Here is an 18,765-nt window from a genome sequence, read left to right as displayed (position 1 = left end):
TGCGACATTGCGGCGGACAGATCGGACCCTTGACTGACATTTTTGACACTTTTGGGGTTACCAGTGACATTTCTACAGTAATCAGTGCTATATATATGCACTGTTACTGTAAAAATACACTGGTAGTGAAGGGGTTAACTTTATTTAGGAGGGAGGGGCTGTGTGTGTCCCTAGGGGCGTGCTTTCTACTGTGATTGGCTGTGGCTTCAGCTGTAAGGACACTGATCAACGGATCTACATAGTAGATCCATGTGATCAGTGTCTTTGCAGCGAGGAGAATGACAGGCAGCTTGTTTACACAAGCTGCCTGACATTCTCCCTCTCCCCCGCCGATCGCCGAGTGGCCGGCGGACATCGGGTCCGCTGGTCACACGCGCGGGGGGGTCCGTGACCACGCGGGAGCGGGAGCGCGCCTCCGGGGGCGCTCGCTCCCTAGACCCTCACAAGCAAGCAACGTAGCCCTACGTTAGTTTGCCTGTGAGGGGCTGACCGCCGACGCAGATAGTCGTGCGGCGGTCGGCAAGTGGTTAATGTCCAAGAGAAAGTCCACCACCTCAGAATTAATGTCCAAGAGAAAGTCCACCACCTCAGAATTAATGTCCAAGAGAAAGTCCACCACCTCAGAATGAATGTCCAATCAGAATTATTGTCCAAGAGAAAGTCCACCACCTCAGAATTAATGTCCAAGAGAAGACGTATTTCCACCACTTGTGATTAACAATTATAACACCACTACCACTAGGTGGCGGGTTATGTATAAAAATTAGCATAGACTCACCTATTACTAGCTTGAAAAAGGAGCGTGCATCGTAGTGTCCTCCCTACTGCGCATGCTCAAAAATGCGTCAGAGTGAGGTCAGAGGTGAATGCTGCGTTCCAGCGTGCGGTCCACTCCTTTGCCCTGGCTGTTTTTCCTCTTCACTGACATTGCTGGTCGTATTCAGTGTGACCAGTGGCAGACACGGCTCCAGCACGGGCACAAACAGCCCCTATACCTCAGAACGTCTAGTGGGTGACATTTCACCTGAAAAGCTTGTATTACATATACTCATGTGCGTTTGATTCTTTTATCCTACATTAACTTATCTTACAGTGTACACTCAGGGGCACCTCTCTTTCTGTTTTTCTTTTACATGTTTTTTGGGAAACTGCTTCTACTCCCCACCCCCTGAAGGCTAGCCCTGAAACAGTGGACTTGTTTTCTCTTTTTTTTTTTGGTCAAAGGCATATGAGTCTCATACGGACTACCATAACATCAAATTTTAGCCCTTTATGAACTTTCATGTATTAGCGCCAAACTATCTGTTTTTTGTATAGTATGTTTAACCACTTGCCGACCGCCTAACGCCGATCTACATCGGTAGTCAGCCCCTCACAGGCAAAGCGACGTAGGTCTACGTCGCTAGCCTGTGAGGCTCTAGGGAGCGAGCGCGCGCCGCCGGAGGCGCGCTCCTGCTCCCGCTCGCTCACGGACTCCCCCGCGCGTGTGCCCGGCGGACCTGATGTCCGTTAGAGTGGGAGAAAGGCAGGCGGCTAATGTAAACACAGCCGCCTGTCATTCTCCCCTGTGTAAGAATGGAGATCACATGATTCTGCTATGTAGGACCGTTGATCTCTGTTCTTACACCAGAAGCCACATCCAATCACAGTTAGAAACACGCCCCTAGGGACACACTTAACCCCTCCCTCTCAAATAAAGTTAACTCCTTCCCTGCCAGTGTCATTTTTACAGTAACAGTGCATATATGTAGCACTGATTACTGTAGTAATGTCACTGGTAACCCCAAAAGTGTCAAAAATGTCAGTCAAGGGTCCCATCTATCTGCCGCAATGTCGCAGTCCCGCAAAAAAAAATAACAGATCGCCGCCATTACTCGTTAAATAAAAACAACAAAAATGACAAAAATCTTTCCCTTAGTTTGTAAACGCAATAACTTTTGCGCAAACCAATCAAAATACGCTTTTTGCGATTTTTTTACCAAACATAGGTAGCATAAAACAAATTGGCCAAAAATGTTAAAAAATTTTGATTTTTACATTTTTTTGGGGGGAATTTCATATTAAAAAATGTGAAAAATATTGTTATTTTTTCAAAATTGTCGCTCTTTTTTTGTTTATAGCGCATAATCAAAAAATCGCGCAGGTGATCAAATACCACCAAAAGAAAGCTCTGTTTGTGGGAAAAAAAGGACGTCAAATTCGTTTAGGTACAGCGTCGCACGACCGCGCAACTGTCCGTTAAAGTCCCGCAGTGCCGAATAGCAAAATAGGCCCTGGTCAGGAATAGGGATGATCGAACGGTTCGGGTAGACCATCGGTTCGGCCCGAACATTGGATGTTCGAGGTTCGGCCGAATTTAGAACTTTTTGCCCAAAAAGTTCAGAATTCGGCAACCAGAACTGCCCAAAATGCAATGCTTCAGGAAATGGGCTTTAAAAGACCGTGATTGGACCAGAACCACTAGCAAAAGCCAATTGAGGGGGCAGGAGAATGCTAGGAATGTGATTGGAGTGACTAGGGGGTCCCTAGACCAATCATTAGTGAATACGCCCCCCAGTATATAAGATCGCCCCCGCCATATCCCTAGCATTGTTATACTGGACATGGAAGAGAGTGGAAGCAGTTCTGTTAATTTTACTTTAAAAGTGTCATTTAGATATTTATTAGTGTGAGGAAAGGGATATCTAGTGTAGTTAGAGTGCTCCTTTACACTTTAGTTAGCTTCAAAAATTTAGTTTCTGTAGGGAAAGTGTTAAGTGTAAGGGGACCGTAGTGTAGTGTAGGGTTAACTGGCAGTGACTGCTATGGCAGGGTGACAAAACCCTTCCATAGCAGGGTGACCGCTATAGAGAAATGATCATTTCTCTGAATAGCTTCGGCACACCCATATGGCTTCTCACCAGCCAAGCATTTTTTATGCTGCAGGGGCTGCCACTGCCAGTGCTTTTTTGAGGACATGTTTGATGTCAGACATGACATCTGAACATGTGTATAGGGGGTATATATACACATATATGTGTATATATACCCCTAGACATATATAGGTGTGATAGTAGCAGAAATAAATGCTTGCGCTAATGAAATCATTTACAGTAATATATTTCTGCTACTATCACACCTATATATGTCTAGGGGTATATATTCAGACATATATGTCTATATATACCCCCTATACACATGTTCAGATGTTTTGCCTGCCTCAAAAGAACCCAAAAAAATGCCAAAAAAACGCTAGCGTCAAAAAAAAAAAAAATGCCCAGGTGTGTTTTTGCTGGCATTTTTTGGGGGGTTTTGGAGGCAGGCAAAACATCTGAACTTGTGTATAGTGGTGTATATACACACATCCATATATTTATATACACACCTAGACATATATAGGTGTGATAGTAGCAGAAATATATGCTTGCGCTAATGAAATCATTTACAGTAATATATTTCTGCTACTATCACACCTATATATGTCTAGGTGTGTATATAAATATATGTATGTGTGTATATATACCACTATACACAAGTTCAGATCTTTTGCCTGCCTCAAAAGAACCCCAAAAAATGGCAAAAAAAACGCTAGCGTCAAAAAAAAAATGCCCAGGTGTGTTTTTGCTGGCATTTTTTGGGGGTTTTTGGAGGCAGGCAAAACATCAGAACTTGTGCACAGTACCACTATACACAAGTTCAGATGTTTTTCCTGACTGCAAAGAACCCAAAAAAATGCCTTCTATTAAACCGGCAAGGTGTTACAGCAGCGAAGCCAACCCCCTGTCTGAAAGTTTTCTAATACAAACAATCTTTTTTTTTAATGGTTCTGGACATGCTACAGAGCTGAAACTTCACATGTATACCTTTTAGACCCCCCAGATCTGAAATCCAAAGTAAAAATCAAAAAATCTCTTTTTTTTTTTAAATTTTTTCAATAATTGGCTTTTTTTTATCAAAAATGACAATTTTTAAGAACTTTTTTTGTGTGATTTTGTGTCTGGGGGGTCTAAAAGGTGTACCTGTGAAGTTTCAGCTCTGTAGCATGTCCAGAACCAGAAAAAAAAAGGATTGTATGTATTAGAAAACTTTCAGCTCAGGGGGTTAGCTTCTCTCCACACCTTGCCGGTTTCAAAGCAGCCATTTTTTTGGGTTCTTTGCAGTCAGGAAAAACATCTGAACTTGTGTATAGTGGTACTGTGCACAAGTTCAGATGTTTTGTCTGCCTCCAAAACCCCCCAAAAAATGCCAGCAAAAACACACCTGGGCATTTTTTTTTTTGACGCTAGCGTTTTTTTTGCATTTTTTTGGGTTCTTTTGAGGCAGGCAAAACATCTGAACTTGTGTATAGTGGTATATATACACACATACATATATTTATATACACACCTAGACATATATAGGTGTGATAGTAGCAGAAATATATTACTGTAAATGATTTAATTAGCGCAAGCATATATTTCTGCTACTATCACACCTATATATGTCTAGGTGTGTATATAAATATATGTATGTGTGTATATATACCACTATACACAAGTTCAGATGTTTTGCCTGCCTCAAAAGAACCCCAAAAAATGCCAAAAAAAAACGCTAGGGTCAAAAAAAAATGCCCAGGTGTGTTTTTGCTGGCATTTTTTGGGGGTTTTTGGAGGCAGGCAAAACATCAGAACTTGTGCACAGTACCACTATACACAAGTTCAGATGTTTTTCCTGACTGCAAAGAACCCAAAAAAATGCCTTCTATTAAACCGGCAAGGTGTTACAGCAGCGAAGCCAACCCCCTGTCTGAAAGTTTTCTAATACAAACTATATTTTTTTATGGTTCTGGACATGCTACAGATCTGAAACTTCACATGTACACCTTTTAGACCCCCCAGATCTGAAATCCAAAGTAAAAATCAAAAAATCTAATGTTTTTTTTTTTTTTTTCAATAATTGGCTTTTTTATCAAAAATGACAATTTTTAAGAACTTTTTTGTGTGATTTTGTGTCTGGGGGGGTCTAAAAGGTGTACCTGTGAAGTTTCAGCTCTGTAGCATGTCCAGAACCAGAAAAAAGAAGGATTGTATGTATTAGAAAACTTTCAGCTCAGGGGGTTAGCTTCTCTCCACACCTTGCCGGTTTCAAAGCAGGCATTTTTTTGGGTTCTTTGCAGTCAGGAAAAACATCTGAACTTGTGTATAGTGGTACTGTGCACAAGTTCAGATGTTTTGCCTGCCTCCAAAACCCCCCAAAAAATGCCAGCAAAAACACACCTGGGCATTTTTTTTTACGCTAGCGTTTTTTTGGCATTTTTTGGGGTTCTTTTGAGGCAGGCAAAACATCTGAACTTGTGTATAGTGGTATATATACACACATACATATATTTATATACACACCTAGACATATATAGGTGTGATAGTAGCAGAAATATATTACTGTAAATGATTTCATTAGCGCAAGCATATATTTCTGCTACTATCACACCTATATATGTCTAGGTGTGTATATAAATATATGGATGTGTGTATATACACCACTATACACAAGTTCAGATGGTTTGCCTGCCTCCAAAACCCCCCAAAAAATGCCAGCAAAAACACACCTGGGCATTTTTTTTTGACGCTAGCGTTTTTGTGGCATTTTTTTGGGTTCTTTTGAGGCAGGCAAAACATCTGAACATGTGTATAGGGGGTATATATAGACATATATGTCTGAATATATACCCCTAGACATATATAGGTGTGATAGTAGCAGAAATATATTACTGTAAATGATTTCATTAGCGCAAGCATTTATTTCTGCTACTATCACACCTATATATGTCTAGGGGTATATATTCAGACATATATGTGTATATATATACCCCCTATACACATGTTCAGATGTCATGTCTGACATCAAACATGTCCTCAAAAAAGCACTGGCAGTGGCAGCCCCTGCAGCAAAAAAAATGCTTGGCTGGTGAGAAGCCATATGGGTGTGCCGAAGCAATTCAGAGAAATGATCATTTCTCTATAGCGGTCACCCTGCTATGGAAGGGTTTTGTCACCCTGCCATAGCAGTCACTGCCAGTTAACCCTACACTACACTACGGTCCCCTTACACTTAACACTTTCCCTACAGAAACTAAATTTTTGAAGCTAACTAAAGTGTAAAGGAGCACTCTAACTACACTAGATATCCCTTTCCTCACACTAATAAATAGCTAAATGACACTTTTAAAGTAAAATTAACAGAACTGCTTCCACTCTCTTACATGTCCAGTATAACAATGCTAAGAATATGGCGGGGGCGATCTTATATACTGGGGGGCGTATTCACTAATGATTGGTCTAGGGACCCCCTAGTCACTCCAATCACATTCCTAGCATTCTCCTGCCCCCTCAATTGGCTTTTGCTAATGGTTCTGGTCCAATCACGGGCTTTTAAAGCCCATTTCCTGAAGCATTGCATTTTGGGCGGTTCTGGTTGCCGAATTCCGAACTTTTTGGGCAAAAAGTTCTAAATTCGGCCGAACCTCGAACCCGTTCGATCATCCCTAATCATCACCATTACTAGTATAAACAAAATAAATAAATAATTCCAGTATATATATATATATAGCACAGTTTGCAGAATGTAGCAGAATACATAGTGGTCTGAAATTTTGAAATTCGATTTTTTACATTTTTTATTGGATTTTTTATAGCAGAAAGTAAAAATTATTGTTTTTTTTTTTTTTCAAAATTTTTAGGTATAATTTGTTTATAGCACAAAAAAACTGTGGTGATTAAATACCACCAAAAGAAAGCTCTGTTTATGTGGGAAATATGATATAAATTTCATTTGGGTACAGCGTTGCATGATCGCTCAATTGTCAGTTAAAGTATCGCATTGCCAAAAAGCGAAAAATGGCCGGGTCATGAAAAGGGGTAAATCTTTCACAGGGAATGTGGTTAAAAAAAAAAAAGAATGAGGTTCTGCCTATAATCCTGTCCTGAAGGGCCTGGTATGGATTTTGGGGGTCCCCCAAAATCCACATTAAACCCTTATCCTAGTATGCAGCCTGGCAGGCCAGGAAAGGGGGGATTGAGCATGCAGGCCCTCCTCCTGAAACTTAAGCCACATGCTCCAAGTATGGGAAGGTGCTTTACTAGGGGGGGAGGCAAGGTGATTGGGACAAGGGCCTCTTCCCCACAATCCTAGCCCATTGGATGTGGGAATGCAGGGGTGGCTTATCAGAATCGGGAAGCCCCCTGCCCCCCCCCCCATCTAAATGAGTATCCCTACTCATTCAGAAAATAAACTGCAAATTAAAATAAAAACATTTGTAAAAATGTCCCCCCTGATGTACATCCATCATCAATCACGAATGAACACCAGCCACCGTTCCGCACAAAATAAAAAAACACCGCCCACCAGCACAATAAATCCGTTCAATATAAACTTAGTACAGTGCAATCCTCTGTTTAAATATATATTAGTGCAATTAATATGTGACAAAATCTGCAAGCAATATCAGTGAACAAATAAACCTCCACAAATATCCCTAAAGGTGAAAAAAATAAAAAATTAAAAAAAATCCTTATAGCAAATGTTCCAAATTCTTGTGCAAACTGTGCCAAAAAATAGTAAACAGATACCTCTACATAATGTCCAAAAAGATCCAATAAAGATGAATAAATCCTTATAAAGAGTGTTCTTGCCACCTCTTTGTATAATGATCAACTTAAATCAAACAGGTGCTCATGTAATCCACCACCAGTGCTCTCTAGCAGCTCACCTCAGACTTTGACTCCTGTTTCACCAGAGACTCACGCTACGCTATTCCCCTTTTGGGGATATATGGAGATCTATACAGATGGATGGAAGCCCTTGGACGTTTCACAACCCTGCTCTCTCCTTAATGAGGTGCTCACATACTGTAACTTATCGGCCATATAATTAAACCTAATTTTAATTACTTATTTAACTTAATTAAAAACGAATTTATTATTGGAAAATCTAAAAATAGTTCACTCACATAAACAGCACTGCAAGCCATGCCAGCTGTATTAGGCACAATCATATATCCACTTACTGCCGTCCAGTGGGTAATGGTCGCAGGATAGCATCAGCTGTTAGCTCCTGTCTCCAAACGCGTTGCGTCCTCGTATAGATTCCTTCAATCGGGTCGATCCATTGCCTGACACCTGCAGACAGACATGATCGCCCCACCGCTAAAATAAACTAAGAGGCAGGGTCAGGCATTGACCATAAATGGGTATGTCGGTGGGTGTCTTTTTTTTTTTTAATTTTCTGTGTGGTGAGGTGGCTGACGTTCATCATGCTTAAAAATTGATGTACATCAGTGGACATTTTTATTTTTCTTAGATAAAGGACTTTCAGAAAAGGTCAGGTGTGTTTATTTCTAGGGCACATTTTACTTTATTTGGTGAATGAGTAGGGGTACTATATGTACCCCGTACTCTTTCACATGAGGGGGGTGGGGTCTTGGTACCCCCCTGTTAAAGGGACTTCCAGATTCCAATAAGTCATCCATCCTCCCTGCACCCCCACAACCACTTGGCCAGGGTTGTGAGGAAGAGGCCCTTGTCGTCTGGCAAAGCACCCCCCATGTTGAGCATATGTGGCCTGGCATGGTACGGGGGGGGGGGAGGGTTCATGTCCATCAGCCCCCCCTTTCCTGGAATGCCGGGTGCATGCTTAGATAAAGGTCTGGTATGGATTTTAGGGGGAACCTCACACAATTTTTTTAACATTTACCAATAAATCCCAGCTATAGCCAGAGGTCCGGTCTGCAGTAGAAAAAAACACGTTAAATACCACAAAATAAAAAGTGTAACCATTGCGGTATTTAATGTGCATTTTTTTAGGGAATTGACTGCTTTTGAGAAAAATGTTATCACTAATACTCATGCAGTGTTTAACTCTTAGTGAATTATGCTCCATATGAGAGTTATGGGTTCCCCATAGAAATCGGAAACCAATCAGTATGCTTACCATTTATGTCATCCTTATGACAGCAAATCATTCTGTATAAATGCAGAAAGGAGTTAAATTTAAAATCAACCTCTTTACAGTATGTACTGTACACATAGATGTACAATTTGCTGTGTACAGATCTGTCATTTATCTGGATCTGAATGGTCTGTTTTGGTTGGCAGCACCTATCTTTATAAACTAAAAATCTGTGTTCAAGGACTGAACAGCTTGTGCAGCAATATGTAACATATCTATTGCATTAAATGTTTTCTTGCATATGCGCCCCTGACGTGTGCTTTTATTTTCATACATTTGTGTATGTTCAGGTGGGGGGGATTCTTTTTTTTTTGGGGGGGGGGGGGGGGTTGGTCTTTTAAGAGCTTGGGTTAAAGTGACTGTAAAGGCAGAAGGTTTTTTCTTTATCCTAATGCATTTTTCGCATTAAGATAAAAAAAACCTTCTGCGTGCAGCAACCCCCCTCAGCCCCCCTAATACTACCTGAGCCTATCTCTATCCAGCTAATTTGTAGGAGTTTTTCAGCTGCCCAGGACTCCACTCCCCTCCTCATTGGCTGAGACAGCAGTGCAGCGTGATTGGCTCCCACTGCTGTCAATCAAAGTCAGTCAGCAAATCAGGAGAGAGAGGGGAAGAGGGCCGGTCACGGCTCCGTGTCTGAATGGACACAGAGAGCTGTGACTCTGCTCGGATGCCCCCACAGCAAGCTGCTTGCCGTGGGGGCACTCAAGAGGAGAGAGGAGTCAGGACCACCGAAGAGGGACCCGAGAAGAGGAGGATCCAGGCCACACTGTGCAAAACCAACTGCGAGAGAACATTTCTGGGCCATTAGCAGGACGGAGAGATCAGCGAAAAATTGTTCACTGATCTCCCCCTCTGCTCAACACCCACAATGCCAGTCCGGCGACACCCACAATGCCAGTCCGGCTATTCCGAAACATTGGGGGGGGGGTTGGCACTCATGGGAGGCTGTGGTAGAGATCGAGTTGTTGCACAGCTACTGCATCACTTCCATCTGACAGCTGACAGTCCACTTGTCAGATTTGCCCACACTGTGTGTATAACCCCTCTAGCCACCACTGTACTGTGTACATGAAAGAGTTAATAGTCCTATCATCTGTTTTTCATTTAATATTTTCTTACTGTGTTTTTCTGCCTCCTTGTAATGTCCTTCATGGGAACCTCTCCTTTTCCCTTTCACTCCTGTTTGCTTGGCACAAGTAGTACACATTAATTTGGGCACACTGCTCTATGCACACTACAAATCCCATAATCCATAGTTTATAGTCCTTTTCAGGAGCAAACATAAGATGGTTCCTACATACAGTAGGACAGTGGAGAACGAGTGTAGCCACCTTTTACAGGGAGATTAATCACAGCAGACAGAATAAAATGAATTTGAAGCTTTGGATGAGGCTGAGAGCAAAAGAAAGTACTTTTTTTGAATAAGAATACATACTTGAATAGAATTTGAATTGTTTAAACCAGAGTTTAGAGCCTTGTTAAATGTTGATTTTTTTTGTAGATAGATGAAGTGTTAAAGAGAAATGAGGCTGCTCAACGCCTATAATAGCACCTCTAATTTGTATAAATGAACCTAATTTCTGTAACAATTGCCTCCCTTAATACAGATCTTAGTCCAATTGGCTTCGATAAACACGGACAATATTATCAGGAATAGTATACTACTTTTATGGAAAAAAACTATGATATATTAATTTGAATATCTTTTAACATTCAAGACATTCTTATTCGTTAGCAAATATTCTATTATGAATATATTTTATCTGGGGTGGGGGGGAGGGGGGTAATTTCCAAAAAAGTGCAATTTCCTTTTCCTTTCACTTGTGAAATAGAGCAATTTCTTGGAGAGACATCATTATTCACATCATTAGGTGTCAGTCCAGGGCATTTTAATCATAATCTTAGGCTTAATGATATCATTACCAAAAGGTGCTCTGATGTCCGAAGCTTTGAATATTAGGAGCCTTTGTAAGAAAAATAATTAGAGATGAAGACGTTTCTTGTTGCCAGAAGCATCAATTAGATGTGTTTAATGTGTTTATGTCTCTTCAAGAGCAGATTGGTCCCAGCAATAATAATGAACATAATTAGATTCTGTGTTGATACAATGTAATTCAGACATTTCCATGTTTGATATGTTTCAGGTGCTTGAAATGTACTGCATCTGAAACGAGCAATTAATCAAAGAATCTGCTTCACCGAATCTGCTTCTATAATGCAAATCTCCAGATTCTAATCCCATGAGATTTACAGGAATTACCAGTAGACCCTAACAATGAACTTGTTGACTTATCTGATTAATAAACAAATGAAAGTGTTTTGTTATATCTGTTCAATATGTGACAAAAAAAATTGATTCTGCCAGAAATTCAACTCTTTACCATCCTCTTATGTTACCAAGATGAAATGTATTATAGTTCTCAAACACTTTCTTTCTAGGGAGACAACACTGCTTTTCCAAAACTCAGTGATTGTACGTTGTCACCCTAGGACAGGAAGTGTGTTTCTCTCCTTGTGAAAATAAAATAAAACAAATCCTGAAAAAACAAAAAAAAAACAAATGCAGTCCCTACATCTTATGACTGGTAAAATTAAATATATTAAATGTTTTTCTTTTTTTAGACGCACACTTTATTACATGTTTTAATTGCAATATAGAAAATATGGACTTCCCCTAAAGCTACTATCTTAACAACAGAAAAGAGACATGAGTAGTTTTGCTGAAATTGATTTAGTGTTGTAAATGTGGCGAAGTTGTAATAACTTCATCATGTGAAGCAAAAATCTGTTTGTTTATTTTTTAATTTTCCTTTGCAAAGTGAATTTTCACTTTGTTTCATCCCGTTCACTAAGATGAGTGAACATTCGCTCTGCAAAGTAAAAATGAATACTGAAACTTGTACTGCTTTAGTAAGTTAACCAGTGTGAGATCAGGCAGATGAGAAAACAGCAACTGTCCAACTTGAAGTCTGCTGAGACCTACAAAATTCCAAAAATTCATAATTCAACTTATTAAGAACGGACAAATATAACGTTTAGGCCATTGAGGCTGCAGTGTTTTCATGTTTCCTGTGTACAAGTACACTATTTCATACCAACTACTATGTGAATTATATTCCATACTCAGAGCAAATATTTAGAAAACACTCTTGGATATAAAATATGTGTCAGAGCAGTACACTTTTCAATACATGCATATTTTCCCCATGTTTTATACCTTTAAAAACCCTGCAAGTACAGATAAATACTCGTTGGTCTGACAGTAATGCAATCAGCTCCCAGAGGGCTGACAACACACAATATGTTTATGGACTAAGTTTCATGTCAGCCTTGCCCATTGTTTTTTCCTAAACTACTCAACCACTCCCACTCCCAAATCTCTACAATATAAAGACTAGTTATTATCTTGTCCAAGATAAGAACTAGGGGGGGCCCAGACCTTCCCACTCTCCTCATCTCCACAACCTAGGGACTTATTATTTTGTCGTCCCAAGATAAGAACCAGTAGGGCTTATTACTCCCTGAGATAGCACAGAAAGCTTGCACAAGACACAGGACAGCTCTGAACTACTTACATGATCAACAGTTTGTTCACAAAACAAAAAAGGGGGTTAGACCGTGCAGAAATCACTGTGCAAGCCAAACCGTGATCATTAAATACAAAATTAGCTGTAAATCTCTCTTATTTATCAAAAGTGCTCTGTGCTACAGTTCAATTCATATGTGAACAATTTTCCCTTTTTCTTCAGTGCTGAATATCCAGTGTGTTGAAAAAATTGGGGTGTAGCCTCCACCAGGTGTCCTTCACCAGACCCTGAAGCCACACTAGCTGCTTACCAGATCACATTGACCTCTATTACAGGCGGTCAAATAAGGTGTCAGTGACCAGGAACAGTACTCCTTTTCTCAAAGTTCTTCTCACCAGGTATACACAGATATAGATGGCACTAGGCAAAAGATTAGGTGGACAGAAGACACAACACAAAACTCCTCATGGTGTAGTATATTATAATCCCATTTATTGAATAAAAGTAGAAACTTACATTACAGTTTTCCATATTCAGCCGGTCTCAGACAAAGTGCTGGAGCGATGAAAAATCAGGGGATGCGGTTCCGCGTTCCACCTGCGTTCCAGGGACCGGAAGTGATGTACGGCGCTTCCATGTCCCGACGCGTTTTGTCAGTATGCAACTGACGTCATCAGGGGTGGGAACGCCATATGTCACTTCCGGGTCTGGTGAAGGACACCTGGTCGAGGCTACACCACAATTTTTTCAACACACTGGTGATTCAGCACTAAAGAAAAAGAGAAAATTGTTCACATATGAATTGAACTGTAGCACAGAGCACTTTTGATCAATAAGAGAGACATACTCACAGCTAATTTTGTATTTAATGATTACGGTTTGGTTTGCACAGTGATTTGAGCATGTTCTAACCCCCTTTTTTGTTTTGTGTTTAAGGAGCGTCTTTTAGCGCTTTCACCTATTTATTCACCTATTTATTTCTTTTTATTTTTATATTAGTCATGTATTTCTACAATTATTTATTGGAATTTATTTATTGGAATTTTGATGTGCATTAACCTATTTACAGATATATATAACATTTATAGGTGTCTGCTTTAGCACTTTTTTCACTATTTTGAGCGCGGTCATATAATTTCTCTGTTTGCAGTTATTTTTGTTGCACTTATGGAATATATATAACAAAATGCTTTCAATGGTATATTTGGCAGACCAAAAGAAATAAATGTTTTTTTTTTCAGTTTGTAGTTTTAATAATTGTTGGTATTTATAACCGTACAGGAATCGAGTCAGCAAAAGCATAACATATAGTAAAAGTACAACATAGATGCCTATGAAAATACTGGACACTCAAATATAAAAGAAGGAAAAGCACATTATTGCAAATATTAAAAGAAAACAAAAAAAAAAAAGAGGGGGGGGGACTAAGAGGGGATAGAGGGATAAAGGGAACACCATAGAGCCCGGGATACAAAAGAGTATACATTTAACAGCTTGGACTCACCTAATAGAAATTATGTCTATCTAAGTTTTCAGCAAAACCTCTTCAGGACAGTAAGTAGATTTATCCCAAACCTCCCAAATCTTATTATGCCTAGATATTGAGTCATCAGTTAATGCAGTCAAATGTTCCATTCTGTGAATATCTGCTATAGGGGATACCAGTTGATAACATGTTAGAGGGGAGGTAGACAGCCACCATTGTGGAATGAAACGTTTAGTTGCTAATAAAACAAATGCCATCAATTTCCTGGAAGGCTTGGAGATGCCCAGGAAAGGGAGACCCAGTAGATAATGTATGGGGTTTAAGGGAATAGGAAAATTAAGAGGCTTTGCAAGATATTTTGGACACAGACCCAAAAAGGTTTAATGCTGGGACAATCCCAAAATATGTGCTAGAGAGTGCCAATATCAGTGCCACATCTCCGGCAGCTCCGGGACACCTCTGGGTTATGAGCATGTATTATGTCTGGGGTCCAATACCAGAAAAAGAGAACTTTAAAAGCAGTCTCTCTCTGCGCCACACAGTGTGATACCCTAGAAGCGGAGTCCCAGACTTTTCCCCAATCTGCTAGCGAGATAGACTGTTGAAGAATATGGGACCACTTTCTTATGTAAGAATGAGTGTAGCACACTATTAACCAGAAGACTCCATCTATGGATGACACTTCCCCCCTCACGTTGAAAATAAATACCTAAGACGCAAGCTCACCCCAAGACCCTTATTCATTGGATTTGGTATACACTCCCTATCCCCATTTGGACTGTTCCTGACCCTTGAACCAATTTCACTCAAGGGGCCATTATGAGTAGTGTTGAGCGAACACGGACTGTATTATTCGTGTTCGTACCGAATAATTGGATTTTTTGTACCCGAACACGGACACGGACACTTTACTGTATGTTCGGGTAAAAATCCGTGTTCGGTCGTTTTATTTCCGGGTTTTGCATGCTTTGGCGCTCTTTTCATGGCGGGCTTTCAACAGCCAATCAACAATCGTTTAACTGGTGTGCCTTAAGCCATCCCAGCCATGCCTGCAAATGTCTCAGTAGCTGTGATTGGCCGTCTGAAGCATGTGACCAAGTCTTTATAAGTTCGAGGCAGCCGCAGCGGCGTCATTATGCTGCTTAGATTCAGGGACAGAGCACACATCAACGTGCTGGCTGCTGATTAGGGAAAGATAGGCAGGAAAAAACCATTTGTGTCCGGATAGAATTGAGGGACAGGTCGGAGTGTTTAGGCAGGGCGAGTTGTAGGCATTTTAGGGATAGAGTCTGCTGAATTATATAGGGTCAGTGTCTTCTACAAACTACAATCGATATTGCTGTGTGGGGGGTGGGGTCTGCACTCAATCCTGATCTACGATCTCTTCTCAATCCTGTTAGGGACAGAGTCTGCTGAATTTTAGGGAAACTGTGTTCTACAAACTACAATCGATATTGCTGTGTGGTGTGGGATTGGAGATAGGCAGGTGTCAGTGATCCACATCCATTTTTCTGTGTGTGAGCTGCAGTGAACACAATCTTTTTGGGCTGCAGTGAACACAATCTTTTTGGGCTGCAGTGAACACAATCTTTTTGGGCTGCAGTGAACACAATCTTTTTGGGGTGCAGTGAACAAAATCTTTTTGGGGTGCAGTGAACACAATCCTTTTTGGTGTGCAGTGAACACAATCTTTGTGGGGTGCAGTGAACAAAATCCTTTGTGGGGTGCAGTGAACACAATCTTTTTGGGGTGCAGTGAACAAAATCCTTTTTGGGGTGCAGTGAACAACATCCTTTTTGGGGTGCAGTGAACAACATCCTTTTTGGGGTGCAGTGAACACAATCTTTTTGGGGTGCAGTGAACAAAATCCTTTGTGGGGTGCAGTGAACACAATCTTTTTGGGGTGCAGTGAACACAATCTTTTTGGGGTGGAGTGAACAACATCCTTTTTGGGGTGCAGTGAACAAAATCCTTTTTGGGGTGCAGTGAACAAAATCATTTTTGGGGTGCAGTGAACACAATCTTTTTGGGGTGCAGTGAACACAATCTTTGTGGGGTGCAGTGAACACAATCTTTTTGGGGTGGAGTGAACAACATCCTTTTTGGGGTGCAGTGAACAACATCCTTTTTGGGGTGCAGTGAACACAATCTTTTTGGGGTGCAGTGAACACAATCTTTGTGGGGTACAGTGAACAGAATCTTTGTGGGGTGCAGTGAACACAATCTTTGGGGGGTACAGTGAACACAATCTTTGTGAGGTGCAGTGAACACAATCTTTGTGGGGTGCAGTGAACACAATCATTGTGGGGTGCAGTGAACTCAATCTTTGTGGGGTACAGTGAACACAATCTCATACTGAAGGTTTGAGGGTGCTGCCTGTTCCATACTCCCCCTACTCCTCATCTAGCCTTTTAGGGGTACAAACAATAGTAATTGGGGCCTAGTGTGGTTGTGTACGTGTGATATACATACACTTTTTTGGGATCATATTTTCTATTCCGCTATTTAATCAAAAACCTTTGGGGATCAGTTAAATTGGGGGATAGTCTGTGTTGGTACGTGTGAGAGAGATCCACCTTTCCAAGTTGTTGGGGTTCATCTCATACTTCTGAAGGTTTGAGGGTGCTGCCTGTTCCATACTCCCCCTACTCCTAGCCTTTTAGGGGTACAAACAATAGTAATTGGGGCCTAGTGTGGTTGTGTACGTGTGATATACATACACTTTTTTGGGATCATATTTTCTATTCCGCTATTTAATCAAAAACCTTTGGGGATCAGTTAAATTGGGGGATAGTCTGTGTTGGTACGTGTGAGAGAGATCCACCTTTCCAAGTTGTTGGGGTTCATCTCATACTTCTGAAGGTTTGAGGGTGCTGCCTGTTCCATACTCCCCCTACTCCTAGCCTTTTAGGGGTACAAACAATAGTAATTGGGGCCTAGTGTGGTTGTGTACGTGTGATATACATACACTTTTTTGGGATCATATTTTCTATTCCGCTATTTAATCAAAAACCTTTGGGGATCAGTTAAATTGGGGGATAGTCTGTGTTGGTACGTGTGAGAGAGATCCACCTTTCCAAGTTGTTGGGGTTCATCTCATACTTCTGAAGGTTTGAGGGTGCTGCCTGTTCCATACTCCCCCTACTCCTAGCCTTTTAGGGGTACAAACAATAGTAATTGGGGCCTAGTGTGGTTGTGTACGTGTGATATACATACACTTTTTTGGGATCATATTTTCTATTCCGCTATTTAATCAAAAACCTTTGGGGATCAGTTAAATTGGGGGATAGTCTGTGTTGGTACGTGTGAGAGAGATCCACCTTTCCAAGTTGTTGAGGTTCATCTCATACTTCTGAAGGTTTGAGGGTGCTGCCTGTTCCATACTCCCCCTACTCCTAGCCTTTTAGGGGTACAAACAATAGTAATTGGGGCCTAGTGTGGTTGTGTACGTGTGATATACATACACTTTTTTGGGATCATATTTTCTATTCCGCTATTTAATCAAAAACCTTTGGGGATCAGTTAAATTGGGGGATAGTCTATGTTGGTACGTGTGAGAGAGATCCACCTTTCCAAGTTGTTGGGGTTCATCTCATACTTCTGAAGGTTTGAGGGTGCTGCCTGTTCCATACTCCCCCTACTCCTAGCCTTTTAGGGGTACAAACAATAGTAATTGGGGCCTAGTGTGGTTGTGTACGTGTGATATACATACACTTTTTTGGGATCATATTTTCTATTCCGCTATTTAATCAAAAACCTTTGGGGATCAGTTAAATTGGGGGATAGTCTGTGTTGGTACGTGTGAGAGAGATCCACCTTTCCAAGTTGTTGGGGTTCATCTCATACTTCTGAAGGTTTGAGGGTGCTGCCTGTTCCATACTCCCCCTACTCCTAGCCTTTTAGGGGTACAAACAATAGTAATTGGGGCCTAGTGTGGTTGTGTACGTGTGATATACATACACTTTTTTGGGATCATATTTTCTATTCCGCTATTTTTTTTTTTAAATTTCTTTATTGAGAACAAAGCACCGTACAAAAAGGCAGTAGGAGGACGGGAACAAAGTCACTCCAGTTAACAGAAAAAGTCAACAGTGAAATACAGCAGCAGTCAGGCACGAAAGTGAACATGGTGGTAACAAATACGCAGTGACCGTGTACAGATCTATGCAGGTGCCTCATGAGAACAATCTGCAAAAATATAGCAAAGGAAGGTGCTCTCTGTGAATTTGCATGCCAGGGGAGGCGCAAAGACGTGCCGCCAACCCCTAACCGAGGACACCTTACATATCGCCTAGGAGAGGCGGGTCCAGAAACAGCAATGAATGACAGGTAACATAACTGGCAACGAATAAACAGCCACGTAAGAACAAAGGGGGAGGAGGGGGGACACGGGAAGGGAGAGGGGGGGGACACGGGAAGGGAGAGGGGGGGAGGAATGGAGGAAAGAATGGAAGTTACAAGTTGAAGAAGGGGGAGAGAAGAAAAAAAAAGGAAGGAAGAGGGCCGGGACGTGGGCACCAGAGCACCTACCCGGCGAAGGCCCAACAGACCGCCATAGCCTAACCCGTTGCAGTCAGGTCCTCCATACGGTGGGTTTCCACTATCTTAGAGAACCATAATTTCCGAGTGGGGGGTTGAGTCTGCCTCCACAAGGCTGGGATGCAGGCCTTCGCGGCATTGAGGAGATGGATTGTCAAAGACTTCCGGTATTTCTGAATAGGCCTCCCTGTAAGGTGCAATAGGCACAGTGCAGGGTCGTCTCCCACCTCGACCGCAGTAAGCTGTTTG

This window comes from Pelophylax lessonae (assembly GCF_965119305.1).
Source record: "Pelophylax lessonae genome assembly, chromosome: 3".
Classification (NCBI taxonomy): Eukaryota; Metazoa; Chordata; class Amphibia; order Anura; family Ranidae; genus Pelophylax; species Pelophylax lessonae.
The sequence above is the reverse complement of the archived record's forward strand: the minus strand, read 5'-3'. Positions refer to the sequence as shown.